Source organism: Drosophila gunungcola, unplaced genomic scaffold (genome assembly GCF_025200985.1).
Source record: "Drosophila gunungcola strain Sukarami unplaced genomic scaffold, Dgunungcola_SK_2 000001F, whole genome shotgun sequence".
NCBI lineage: Eukaryota > Metazoa > Arthropoda > Insecta > Diptera > Drosophilidae > Drosophila > Drosophila gunungcola.
Window position 1 is genome coordinate 5,240,762 of NW_026453197.1, and position 13,778 is coordinate 5,254,539.

Genomic DNA, 13,778 nt, shown 5'->3' on the forward strand with positions numbered 1-13,778 from the left:
GGCTCGGGAGCGTTTCTCGGTCTCGTTTCTTGAGTGTCCACTTGGATCAACCTCGAGGCTGGTTGCCCGCTCAAAACTGTATTCTGGGTTTTCGATGTAATACAATGCAATCCAAATATTGATTTGCTGTAATTGCTGGCATTATTATTATGGGAGCTGATTAATGCGACAAACGACAAGTAACAAGTCCCCTGGCCGGATGAGTTATGTATTGCCGGTCGTATTTCGCCAGCTCACCCTGAAATCCAAGTCATTGTGGCACAATATTAATACAACATTTATGAGTCACTTATTGTGCGCTCATTATGTAAAAGGGTCGGTCCAAAGAGGCAGGGGTCAGCATTAACCAGCAAATGACCCGCACAGATGGTGGCATTGACTTCACCATTCCCACCCACAAGCCACCCAATCCACCGAAACCACCCACTCACCAGAGAATCGAGTTCACTGCATTCGGTTTGGCCCACATTTGTCGCTCCTCTGCGTTATTGGACACACAAATTAGCGGAAATTATGCAACGATAATGTCGTACAACCAATGGCAAATCGATTCGTTTTATAGATTCCTTGCCTGCGTTCCTGCGGTTTATGTGCTTTTATTATTGCTATTTTTGGCCCTACTGCGAAACCGCAAATTTTTCAACATTTTCAAAAACCAGAAACCAATGGCCAGACGATAACTTTTATTTGGAAATGTTCATGATAACTAATTTACAATCATAAGAGGATTTATCAGCCGTAAGAGGATAACAAAGCTTACATACCATATATGGTATGCTTTAAGAGGTCAACAGTACAATTGCTGTAATTAAATTTTAGTTTAATAATAGGGGCCCATATGGGATAATTGTTAAAATTTAAATTAAAAGTCATTTTGAGAAATTTAATTGTGCAATACTTATGAGCCACAAAATGCTATTTATGTGTACAACAGGCTTTATGCGTACATAAAGAAATTAATTTTATTTGTATTTAATTGAAAATTATTCGGTTGCTAATTGTGCCACATTAAAAAGTTTTACATAACAATCCCCATTTTTATTTCCATAACAATATAACCATAACAATTGCAAAAATTTTCTATTAATCGTTCGGATAAACTGAAAACATAACTACATTTCAAAATTGATGAATAAAAATGTTTGCTAGGCAATGCTGGACTAAATGTATTTCTTGTTATATTTTAAAATAATTATCTTTTCTTTTTATTTAATGAAAAATTATTCGATTGAATTTTGTGCCATTCCAATTTATTTCCATTCCAATTATTTAAAATATTTCATATATACCATATTTTCTACATGTCAATAAAACGGTTGGACAAACTATACACAAAACTATATTTCAAAATTGATAAAATTAAAATTTATGCCAGGCAGTGTTGTACTTAATGTATCATTCGTTATGCCCATTTTCATATTTCAATATTCATGTATGCTCGTGTCGCTTAAATGAGTGTCGCTCACAACCATCAGCCGGACAGAATGTGACAGGGGGCGCAATGATAATGCCTTAATTATGCAGCAAGCCTCCCTTTCTCCGTGCCACGAACATCACATAAAATACCATAAATGCCTGGCAAATGCCATTGACAGCACTTTTCATGGGGCCAGGAGCAGAGGACCGGAGGACCGGAGGACCGGAGTGAGAACATGCTCACACGTTTGGCCGGGAATGCCCAAATATATTTCATATTTATAACATAATTCGATATAATGCCCTTAGCGGTACACCGAGTCCAGAGCTCTGCGTGCCTAGTCATAAAAACCGGCCAAGCCATACAATTTTGCGGCCACATTGCGTATGCCAACAACAAAAGCCCAGGCTGACCACAAACATCCGATGGCCATAGGAATGGCAACTGGTCTGAGGAGAAGGAGCTCCGGCCAAATAGCACACAAAAGGCCAACAGCAAAACGCACTTTGCCTACCGAGGCATTAACATCTGTTGTCAGTTATCTTCGGCCAGGCTGCTCCTGTATTCCCACTGTCAAGTCCTGCTACTTGACCCAGCAAACGAGCATAGTTTCTATTTATAGAGTTCCCAAAGGCCTCCATAAGTAATCGGCATGGCTAATGGATTTCGGATTTGGCAAATATGCCAAGACAGCCACAGTTTCCTCAGATTGCTTCATCGATATTGCTCAGCAACTCCTTGGCCACTCCTGCACAAATAGCTTTGTTTATGTTTAGCCTAGGGCAAATCAGCTTGCAATTGAAGCAATTACAGTGCATTTGAATATTCCTGAAGGCAATTGGCATCAGCCAAAGGTTGATGACAGAAGGAAAGTTTTGATTTTTATTATAAGCCCGATTTCTCGTTTATAAGCTCATATCTTATCCACCATCATAGAATTTTTTAATAACACAAAAATGCATCAAGCACAAGAGTTAAGTGCAAATAAAAATAGATTAAAGAACACTGTGATCTATGCCATAATAAATCTTAAATCAGCACACAGCAATAATGCCATAATGCAGAAAAAAGAGAGTGTACATTTTTGAATTCAAAATAAACACAAGATTAAAGTGCCTGGGTGTATGAAAGGAACTCAAGCAGTCTGTGATATGGCTCATTATAAATGAAAACGCAATCCTATAAAGCAGCGCTCCACAGCTGGAAAAGTATAAAGGGGATATTTAAATTAAGTTAGCTACCGCCCGGGTGAATGATGATACTTCCCATTCATCAATTCAATTTGTTCGCATTTCCATTGCTAATCCGTTCCACTATGCATGAGCGAAAGTGCAGGAGTTTGCAGGTGAGGAAGGTAAACCTCTTGGCCTGACTTTCGAGCTCAGAGCTCAGAGCTCAGAGCTGGAGCTGTGCATAACTTAAGACAATTCTCGGTCGCCTCATTTTATTAACTGCTCCTTTGGCTGGCCACCTCACATGAGCAGCAATCGGATAGATCCTTGATCCTTGGCCCACTTTCGTGTTTGTGCTGAGCTCTTGGCCCCCTAAATATGCTAATAATTTTCGACGCTGCTTTATTAAATTTCTATGGCAACCGAGTAAAATGAAATGCGCCCCAAAATGACATAACTTATTTAGCTCTCGCGATTCGCTGGTGTTGCCCAAAATTAACACCAGCAACCAAGAGGCGGGGATTCCGGGATACTCCCGGGAAACCAGAAGTCAACACACAACGCCCCCCTTTTTTGAGGCTTTTCCCGACTGTCGGTTTCATTTTATGGCCACGCCCAGTAAGTGCCTTTCGCCTTCTTTCCGGCTTGCCTTTTTTATGCCAGCTTTAAACTGGGAATTGTGTCGTTAAATCGTGAGGCACTGGAGTTTAATGCAGAAATAATTATTTTATTTCATGCGGCAGCTTTAATCATTTGGCGGATGGAAAATATTCTTGCTGATGCTGCAATCTCTAGTTTAATGTTGTGGAAAATTGGATGTCTTTGCTTTAATTTTTGTGTAGTTTATTTGCACTAAAATTCATATTTAAAAGTAAATTAACACTAAATTAAATTAATACGCAATTCATTAGCTATAAATAATTGACAATTATGTCTCGTCTTAATTAAAAATAAATTAAACTTGAACTGCATCCAAAAACAAATTAAACTAATAAGGTATATTGATAATTTATTCATAATTTTTGCTATTATGCCAATTTATTAGCTCAATTTGGTTTTTTGTGTGTAAGATATTTATTTCAGTATTTGTTGTGCCCATTAAAACATTATTATAGTAAATAAATTTAAAAAATTACATTAATTACTTGAACAAATGGTTAATAAATGGCAATTTTTTATATATAAGCCGTTAATATGGCGTTTGTTGAATCAGAAAATTGAACAAAACAAAAATGAACAATTAATTTAATTTTGCAGCCTTAAATCGTAATAAATAAAAACAAAACTTATAGTGAATTCCCACGCACAAGTGCGCTGCGATTAAGCTCTCAATTGTGACAGCCAATAATAAAGTGAAAAGAAAACAAAAAGCGATTAAAAACATTCTGGTAGGTTTCAACGGAAATGATTGTGCAAATTATGCATTGACAGCCATTGTTGCCCTTTTGTTTGACCAAAATCTTTGTTAATTACGACTTCAGAATCAATTTGCCGATGTCTGTTTGCTGAAATGAAAAATCACCTGCCTGGCCTCATAAATCATCATTGGCTGCTCCCAGAGGGGCCTTAGTAAATATTGACAGAGCAGGAACAATTAATCACACGCGGCCATGTTAATTTATAGATTTTTTTTAATTATCAAATGCAAACACGCATCAATGCCAACAAGTAAAAATGTACATACTAAAGTCGTGGGTAGGGCAATCCGCTTATAAAATATGGTATTATTGTCTTATATCATGAAATTTAAATTGACGAGACCAAAGTCTATGCGTTAAAAGGATCCAAATCAATCTTTTTAAAAATTTATAAAGAGTTAAAAATTCAAAAAAATTAATGTTGTAGAAGCACAGCCTATTTTCTAACATGCATCTTAATTTTGTAAAATTTAAATATCAAATTTGTTCTTTGCAGTTGGTTTTCATTCAATAACCATATATGAAGGTTTCAGTTTCTTTTCTGTCTTAAGTAATCCAAGTGATTGTCTTTCCAGCCGTTAAAGTCACTTAGCTTATAGTTTCCGAGACTTATTTATGAACTCACCAATCTTTCAGCAAGATGTCAAATGCAGATTGACGATGAAAAATGGTTTTATACGGTCTATTTATTTATACCCATGTCGGGGGCAAAAAGTGAAACATTCGTCAGGCGTGATAAATATGCAAATTGTTTGTCTGCCTCGTTGACCCCGAGAAGGGGTTATTTCCCTTGATCACAATGGGCATCAAATGGCCAGGACCTACCTTTTTTGCGCCTTTTATCGTCGCCTGCAAGTAGAAGAACAGTAGAGAAGTCGATTAGGAAAGCAAAGCAGAGATTTAAACACTGCATAAACAGCATTCGCATACACACATGAATATCAAATTATGGAGAACTAAAAGCTTAGACCAAACACAAACAGAAACTGAGATTGAGATTGAGTAGCCGAGGAAGGCTCAAGAGATGAGCCTGTTTGTATTTACAACACTTCTCCGAATCCCTGGACATCTACCACACACTTGACTTGCATATTTTTGCAGCTTATAAATATTATGTTGCGACTCAATAAGCTTATGGCCAAAGGACCTCAGCTTTGTCCTGATTGTCAGCCATTAGTCATTAGCATCCTCACCCCCGATTTGCGCAGATGAAGTGTGACTCGAGTGGCCACTGATGGATTGATGCTGGGCAGCTGGGGTTTATGACAGTCCACCAACCAAACATATGTGGCATTTGAATCTGTCCGCCAGGTCGTCTGCCTAATGGCTCTTGGCCAACTCGGACAAAGATATCCCCGAGAACTTGACCCGAACAAGCTGAGTTGGCTAATGAGGAGGGGGGGGGCAAGAAGCCATGCTGAGGTCAGACCGAAAGTTGTTGCTGGCCGGCGTGGTAATGACACCCATTAGCGCAGCCCAAAGGACATCCACGGGAAGTCCTGGCCGGGGGGAGCCCAGTTCTTCTTTTACTTGCTAATCGTCTTGGTTTTCGCAGCGTTTGCATAATGCCAGCGACCAGACACACTGCCTTGCATCTATTTGCCTGTGAATTTGTATATTTAGCCCAACCTTTCCGACTTCGTTTTCTTGGCCATTTTCACCCCCAGCGCAATCTAATTATGGGGCTGTGAAAATTCATTAATGCCAATGTAAGAGGGTCATCGGGACAGAAACCATACACTCAAAAAAAATATTAATACCAATGAGCAGTTATGGAAAACAAACATTGCTTTTGTTAATTTACTAAAGAATCATGCACTTTTTATAAGCAATGTTACTAAGTTCTTAGATAATCTTGTTAAAGATTATATTGACTTGATTTTTATTTGAAAATGCTTAGAAATTGTGATTACTTTTTACTTTCCCATATTTATCAAAAAGTAATAATTATTTGTAAGCAATAAAGATATCGTTGAAAAATTTTGAATATTTGGTGAGAGTTGTTAATTCACTTAAAATTATTACTCGAAATCCGATTGCCACCGTTCTTTAAAAAATTATGACAATATTAAATTGTTGGTTGAACCACGAGCCACAATAGTTAAGCCATTTTAAAAGTTATGTTTGGCTTAAAAACCGTAGTTATTTAAAAGTTTTTTGCACTTTTTACCATTATATAAGCTTAAGCTAAAGCTTTTTAAAGTTTATACAATGATTATCTTGTTTAAGGCATTTTAAAAGTTAACATTTTTAGAAAGTTTACAACAATTTTGATTGCTGCCCTTTTTTTTGCACTACACTGTCAGACAAAATTAATTATCCATCAGAATTAGCGGCGGATTTGGCTTTCGCTTTGTCACTTTGCATATTTTCACGCCAGTTGTCCAGTCGCCTTTCGGCTGGATTTCCATTAACTTTGTCACATCGAAGGCCCTGGTCATCAATAAAAATTTAATGATTGCGTTAAGCTGCAGCTGCCGCCCACTCACACACACACACACAGGGTCTGCTATTCGATTAAGTGCTCACATGACTGTGTGTGTGTGGGAATCCTTTCTCCCTGGGGTCGAAAATTCTGCCGATCTCGCAACATTTTGCACGAGGGCAGGGCCCAACATTTTAATGAAGTTGTAATGAGTCAAGGGTATTTCGCAGGAAGCGGGAACTGGCAGGTCCTGGCAAACTGCAGCTTCGTGACTCCTCATTCCGCCCACATAAGGATAGGGGCTATCCTCATATTGGGGCACGCAAATATTTGCCCATATAAATTACAGACATACTCGTATCTGCGTGGCAGCGACAACGCGTGGCACATTTTACGTGCTTTGAATTTCAAATTTCATTCATTTTTTTCTTCACTTTGTTTTTCTCACCCAAAAATATGAACATGGCGATAGGTCACTGGAGGGGTGTGCAAATAGACGAGGTTCCAACGAGATCTAAATTTGACTGGGGCCTGCCAGGCATATGAATTTTAAGAACATTATGTTGGGGCATAAAATTAATGGATCGCATGATAACAGCACTCGAAATTGCTATAAACGCAGCATAATTGAAATTAAATGACGGGCCGAAATATAAATTTATTAAGCGATTTTATAGTCAGAAGTAGATAAAACATGGCTTGGGTTGAAATAAATTTTATAAATTGCAGTTTTATAAAATTAACGTTGTCTTAAACAACATATATTTGTTAAAACTTAAATGATCGTATATTAAGTTGGGTTCAACTGAAAATGTTTCAAACAAGTTGAATTGGTATCATAAATTAAAGAATAATGTCGTTTTCAATTAGCTAAAAATTTATTTTAAGTTAGTTCATTTCAGAGGCATTCATTTATTAATTGTATTAATTGTTTAAAAAAAATAGAAAAGTAGCTACAAATAAGTACGCTTATACCCTACAGCTGAAAATTGTTTAATAAGTAAACGAAAACACCAATTGTTTTATTAAAACACCTTTTTAACGGCATTAGCCCTGCATTGCTTGAATTACTATAACATTTCGAATTATTTAAATGTGTAAAGCATCACTGAATGTACTGTGTACTCGTGTTACACCTTAATTTTTCCCCATGGAATGGTAAAATGAGCTTCACTCCGCGCTTTGTTCCTTACAAAACACCGCAAATTATAAATCAAATCAAAGTATTGGCAAAGGACTCTTGACGTTGTCTGTTTTCACCATGACTATGACAATGTTTTTTTTTTTTTGGCATTTTTGGTACGCACACTCGAGGGTAAGTGAATTAAAGCGAGTCACGGGCTGAGTATATTTTCGTGGCGTACTTTGGAGCGCTAGGTAATTGAAATTTATGCATAAATTATGCGCATAAACGGACACGGCAAGGCAATAAACAAAAATAAAAATGCAAAGTGAAAAATTTTTGGGGAGTGAAGAAACAATTTCTTTTTAACGCATGAAATTTTGATGAGTCCGCAAGGACTTACTTGTCCCTTGCTTGCTTTTTTATTATTTAGCTATTTTCTTTTTGAAACAATTTGTTTCTTTCAATTTGGCACTGTGTTCGTGTCGTGCTGTTTATGCAGTGGGAAATGTACAAGTTCTCATTCTGAGTTTTCGTCGACGTGATGTTAAGTGCAGCAGTGGCAGAACCGTGAGCCGGAAATATGCAAATTTATTCCTGGTTACATGAAAGCGGCCGCAACAGAGACACAGTTGCAGATATGCATCTATGAGATTGTTTTCAGCCCCCTCTGTCTTTTCGTTCGTCCTCTTTCTGCCGACGACACGTTGCACAGTTGACTGCCCCGAAAATTGAGCAACGTCCGGATGGCAAATTGTATCAAATAGCCAAACGTCAGCACAACTGCATCGAGCAGATGGCTGTGGCTGTGGCTGTGTGCCACACCATGGAATGTATCTTTGTATCTGACTCTGTATGGAATGTATCTTTGTATCTGACTCTGTATCGGCTTTTGCCGGCACGAGTGTGTGCCGACTTGCTTCTAACATGGCCAGCACATTGTTCAGGGAATTCCAGCCATACAGCCAGGCTGCTGGAAGCATGGCGAAAGGCTGTCAGGCGCATTTGCGCTGCGCTTTATTTAAATTACTCAATTTGCTAGACAATCTGCACCGGAAGTGGAAATTAACTACAGATGCTACAGATGCATGCAGTGCCCACAGTCCTATTATCCCTTCCTCATTCCTCCACTTGAGCTCACGGAAAATTCAATTTAGTAGAAAGTTTTTACCCACATATAGGAAAAGTTTTAAATTTAGGTTGCTCTGTCAAGGATGTCACGAGGACAAAAGATGGCCGTAGATAGAAGCTTGGCACACTGAAAAAAATAATAAATCCTTAACGGAAAACTAATATGTGTTTTTTTACAAACTTACAAATATTATATTAATAAATGTATGGACAAGATGTTTGAAAACATTAATGTTTATTAAGTTTTGTCTGACTTCATGTTTTGACATTTTAAATACAACAAACATATCCCTAAAATGTTAGAAAGTAATCAAAGTAAAATTAAGCATTTGTGTTATTCTGGAACTTAAATTAAGTACTTCTCAAACCAAATTGTGGTATTTATTATGATTTATTTATTTATTCGATTACATTTATCAAGATAAAAGAAACTTGTAAAAGGTCTTTCCCTAAATAGGTAGTTTTTTAACTAACTTTTAATTTAAGGAAGTATACAAATTTCTTTACAAAAGAATATATCTTAAAGGTTTGTTTTAGACATACATACATATAAATACATATAATTTCAACACATTTAACAAATATTAATAAAATTTCCCTTCGTATGTAAAGCAGTTTTAAAGGCACTTGATTTTAATAAACTGTGTTTTTCGGAGCATATTTTCCCTCACAGTCCGTCAGCTCTAATACTTGTAAATTAAGACACTGGGAAAAAAATGTAAGAAAAAATTTAAAAATCCAATCAAATTTATTAGAAGAAACAAGTTTTATTTTTTTATTGTTTAAGTGAAGAGGTAAATCAAAAAGGGTCTTTATTAATGAAAGGCAAAATAAAAAGCCAACCATTCTTAAGGTATCACACAATATTAAAAGTCTAGCAACAAAATATTTCAGTATATTACGAACATAATATCTTTTTCTATGTACCATGAGCATTTGTAGGTTTCTTTTTTCTTCCATGTAGCAACTGTTCTCCTTCCCGGTGGTGTGTAAGTGTGTGTGTGTGGTCTCTCAGGCAGCTTAAGGCGCTTACTCTGTCACCTGGCTAACACCCACACATACACACACACACACACACACCCACACACACACACCCACACACACCCTTTGCTACCACTTTTTCAACCCACTGACGACGCGTGGAGTCCCACTTCTTTGAAGAGGGCACCCACTCGGAGCCACTCTACTTTTCCTTTCTAGGCCCTGTCTGAGTGCTCTTCGACCCAAATACGAAAGGCGTTTGCCATTTTAAAACAATGTTACGAGCTCACCTCGGACGTTGCGGGGACAGTACAATTTCACAAAAAACGTTGGGGCCAACTCTATTCCATTTTTTTCTCCAAAAATATTTGACAATTTTGCGACTTTTCAAGATTGCCGGCCGGGCGTATTTCTTTGAGCTGTAATAAGCAGCTTACCAAAAACAATCTTTAATGCGAGGCCTTTGTCTGCTCTGCTTTCACCTGACACTTTGTTTAAATTGGAGGAATAGGGCAAGATAAGGGCGAAATGGGCGTGGCAATGTGACGAGGAATTTCGTTGATAAGCTCTTATTTTTGCCGTCATTTAATCAAGTAAATATAAATAGGGGCTCTGTAGGCTGAGAGAGGGCAAGAATGTCAGATTGGAAATGGTGATAGCTATTTATAGGAAAGACCCTTTTCTCATTAAATTTAAAACTATTAAAGAGTTTTAAACATGCATTAAGATAATTTGATTTTAATAATAGGAAAACTCTGATTAAAATTACATACCTAGGTTTATTAAAAAAGATTGTGTAACTTGATATGAATTATTTTGAATCTGGCAGGAAATACGGAATAAGTAATATCACTGAAGGATCAAAATGTAGACCAATTTAGTTTTAAATAACTTTATTGTTACTCATTTGCCATCAAATAGAAGTTTGATATAAAAGCACTTACAAAGTAAATAAAATTAATGTATTAATGTGTAATGTCAATAGACCAATCATGATAAATAACTCAAAGTTTAATGGAAACATATAAAATTTCTTCATTATTTTGTGTCGGTGTTATATTCTTTTATAAACAAAACTATTCTAGTTCTCTTTAACTTAAATCATTAATTTAAATAATATTTGTTAGTATTTTTCATGTTTTTCAGTTTTGTTTTTTATATTTAATCCTATTTTAATCATAATACGGGCCAATAAAAAACTAGAGAAAATTTATAGTGTAAATACTAGTATTTGGCTTATGTTGGCAATCACATACTTATTGCTAATAGTATAACAGCTAAAATTTAATAAAATCCATCAAAAAACATAGAGCACAAAACAAGTGCTGTAATAATGTTGGTTCTCTTTTTTTGTACATTTAAAGCGTACGATCCTATGTACTGTGAGTTCCCATATATAATATTAAATAAATCATAAATCATATAAATCTCATAGCAAGCCCCTTAATTTAAACATGACTTACTTCTAGAAGTATCATAGCTTTTGACCATTTATTCCGGCTGAAATCCCCAACATTTCTAGGCTGCTTCCGGGCTAATCTGGCACTTACAGCCCAAAGTAAGAAAAATACCCATCCGGGCACTCGGTAGCAAGTCGGAGCGTAAATTGCAGCTGGGCCAACTCAATCATCTGACAAACATTGTATGTGGGTGAGAACGCTCCAGCTCGCCGAGATATGTATCTAGCAAATGGTGAAAACACTTTTGTTGTGTTTTTATACGCTGCTCTTGTTTATGGCGCATTTTGCTGAAACAAAGCAGCCTTCCGGAACATTGCACAATAAAATGGCACAGCAGAAGGGGGCAAGTTGCAAACTCAAAAATAGAGCACCGAAATAGGAGTCTTCCCTTTTATTCTCGGACCCCGCAAATTGATTTTGATAACACGACACCGCCCCCGCCATGTCCTTTAGCTGAAATAAAAAATAGGAAAGTAAACGCCACATTTTGTTTCACTCGTCACTTGTCAGGCAGTAAAAGCAAATTACTTAAAGTTCATTGCTTTAAGCGACTGGGCGGACATCAGTGGGTGTTTTGGTCGGACTGGGGAGCCCCCATTCTACAGATATAATACAGTGACGGGATTTGATGGCAGAGTGATGGAATGGACTGACGGGTGATGGACGATGACATCGGCCCAACTGAACCTTCTTCGCTCATTTCATTCGATGGCGCCGCGTATGAAGTACGAAGGCTCTCCGACAGGACAACACAATGGATTGTTTTCAAAAATGTGATCTAATCGGTAAAGGTCCATTGTTTTGGCTTCCCATTATTGTTTGCCACAACACAGGGAATTTGTTACATTGCTAGCATCTAAAACGAACAAAAATAGTAATCGTCTTTTTAACAAAAGACTTGTACATCATTTATTCCAGTTCAAAAAAGCCCAAGACAGTTTTATAAAGGAAATTTAAAGGGAACAATTAATAATCAATGTGATTAATTAATGGAATAATATAGGCAAGCAGAGCTTGACCTTGATATATACACTAAAAAACACAAGCGTTCGTGGCAGATTAAGCTGTACCAAAGATGCTGACAATTTTAGAGAACATTTTAAGAAAATCTTTTAGAAAAACGTAAATAATACCCTGCTTTTAAGGTTTAACTGTTAGACCAAAAATCTTGCTTAAACTTCCATGCAATTTTTTTTTTTTTAAACATTTCCCAAAAAACATTGTGCATATAACCCCATCTGGTATATAAGCCGTTACCATTCAATTGAAACGCAAGCCAATCAATCAGAACTCTGTAAAAATTTGATCATTGGAGAAGGAGATGTGTAGGTATTTTTTGATTTGATACAAATGTCGCAAAACCTCAATCCAATTTGCAATTGTATTTCGTCAATGTCAAGGCAGCGATTTTTCTATTTTGCTCACTCAAATAAAAATGAATTGATGAACAAACTCGTTCGCTGGGTTGGTGAAATCAAAGCGAAATTGATTGTCAGCACTTGACACAAGCATTTATATATTTTTATACTTTTCCCTTTTTATGGCAGATCGATCAATGCTGAGCGAGTCCCAAGGACGCAAGCTTGACCAGCTTTTGGAATACTTTACATAGATGATTGGACACTGTGTGGAGAGGGCGAAAATCCTTTTGTTTTATTTATTTTTTTTCGTTTTTTGTAAGGGGATTTTGGCCTTGTCCATTTGGCTGTCAGGGCTAGTATTTCATCCCTGTTGGGCATTTTTATTGATCCCTCGGGAGTCGGGACAGCGTACCCGATTTGTGTTTGACATAAATTATGTCAATCGCTGGCAATTTGTTGGGCCCTAATGGGGGAATATGGGAAATGTCACGCTGGGAGAAAAAAGAGGAGTGGGAGGAGTGGCCTGTCAACTGCATAATTAAAGGACCAAAAGGAGCTTAGTGTCGCAACAAAAAGTGTGCCATGGCACAAACTTTTACGGGCGTTTTTTGCTTCCATTCGCACCTGTCCTAGCGTTCTTTAATTATGCAAGAGTAGACGGCATTTGCTTTTGCGGCAAGAGGCACGTCACCCAGTGTCTTGAGCTTTTAAAACAAAGTACGGAGTGGGAGCTGCTAGATAAAAGTAATATACGAAGAACAAGTTTAAATGAATTTTCCACCCCCACACTCAATCACAGTGTGTGTGTGATGACACACACATGACTTGGAGGACAGATACTGAGAGCTGAAAGCCAATAAATCAATGACAAGCCCAGCGAAGGCTGGGCTGGCCCTTGTGTGGGTGGATGGGATGAAAAAGTTCAAGGCCGTAATCCCATTTGATGCCGCCACAAATACGCCAATCATGTCATACATAATGTATGACTCGCTCGACCGCAGAAGGGATCCAAGTGCCACTGCAAAGGCAATTTAAATGCCCGGCCAATTGTCTACACATTATCGACAACAGGTCTCCCCCGTATCGCAATATCGCCACTCAATCTCGCTCTCAGCCAATTACCAAATTTCACACGCTCGAAACCCGAACTATGGCGGCAGCAAAAAGAAATGCCAAACTTTTCCCATTACCAGGCAAAACTGGCAAAGTGCTTGGCAAAGAGCGTCAAGAGCCTTGAAATCGAAAAGCCAAAACCAAAAGGCCCCAACGACCAGCAAAGATGGATGAAAT

General features: G+C 37.5%; 1 protein-coding gene across 1 annotated transcript in view; it reads right to left on the reverse strand.

Moving 5' to 3' along the window:
• LOC128262736 (dual specificity calcium/calmodulin-dependent 3',5'-cyclic nucleotide phosphodiesterase 1) overlaps positions 1-4,851 on the reverse strand; it is a 111,625-nt gene extending 106,774 nt beyond the window's left edge. Inside the window, exon 1 of the mRNA XM_052997200.1 lies at positions 4,833-4,851. The gene's annotated coding sequence lies outside the window, so the exon portion shown is untranslated. The remainder of the gene's footprint in view (positions 1-4,832) is intronic.
• Positions 4,852-13,778: the final 8,927 nt, after the last annotated feature.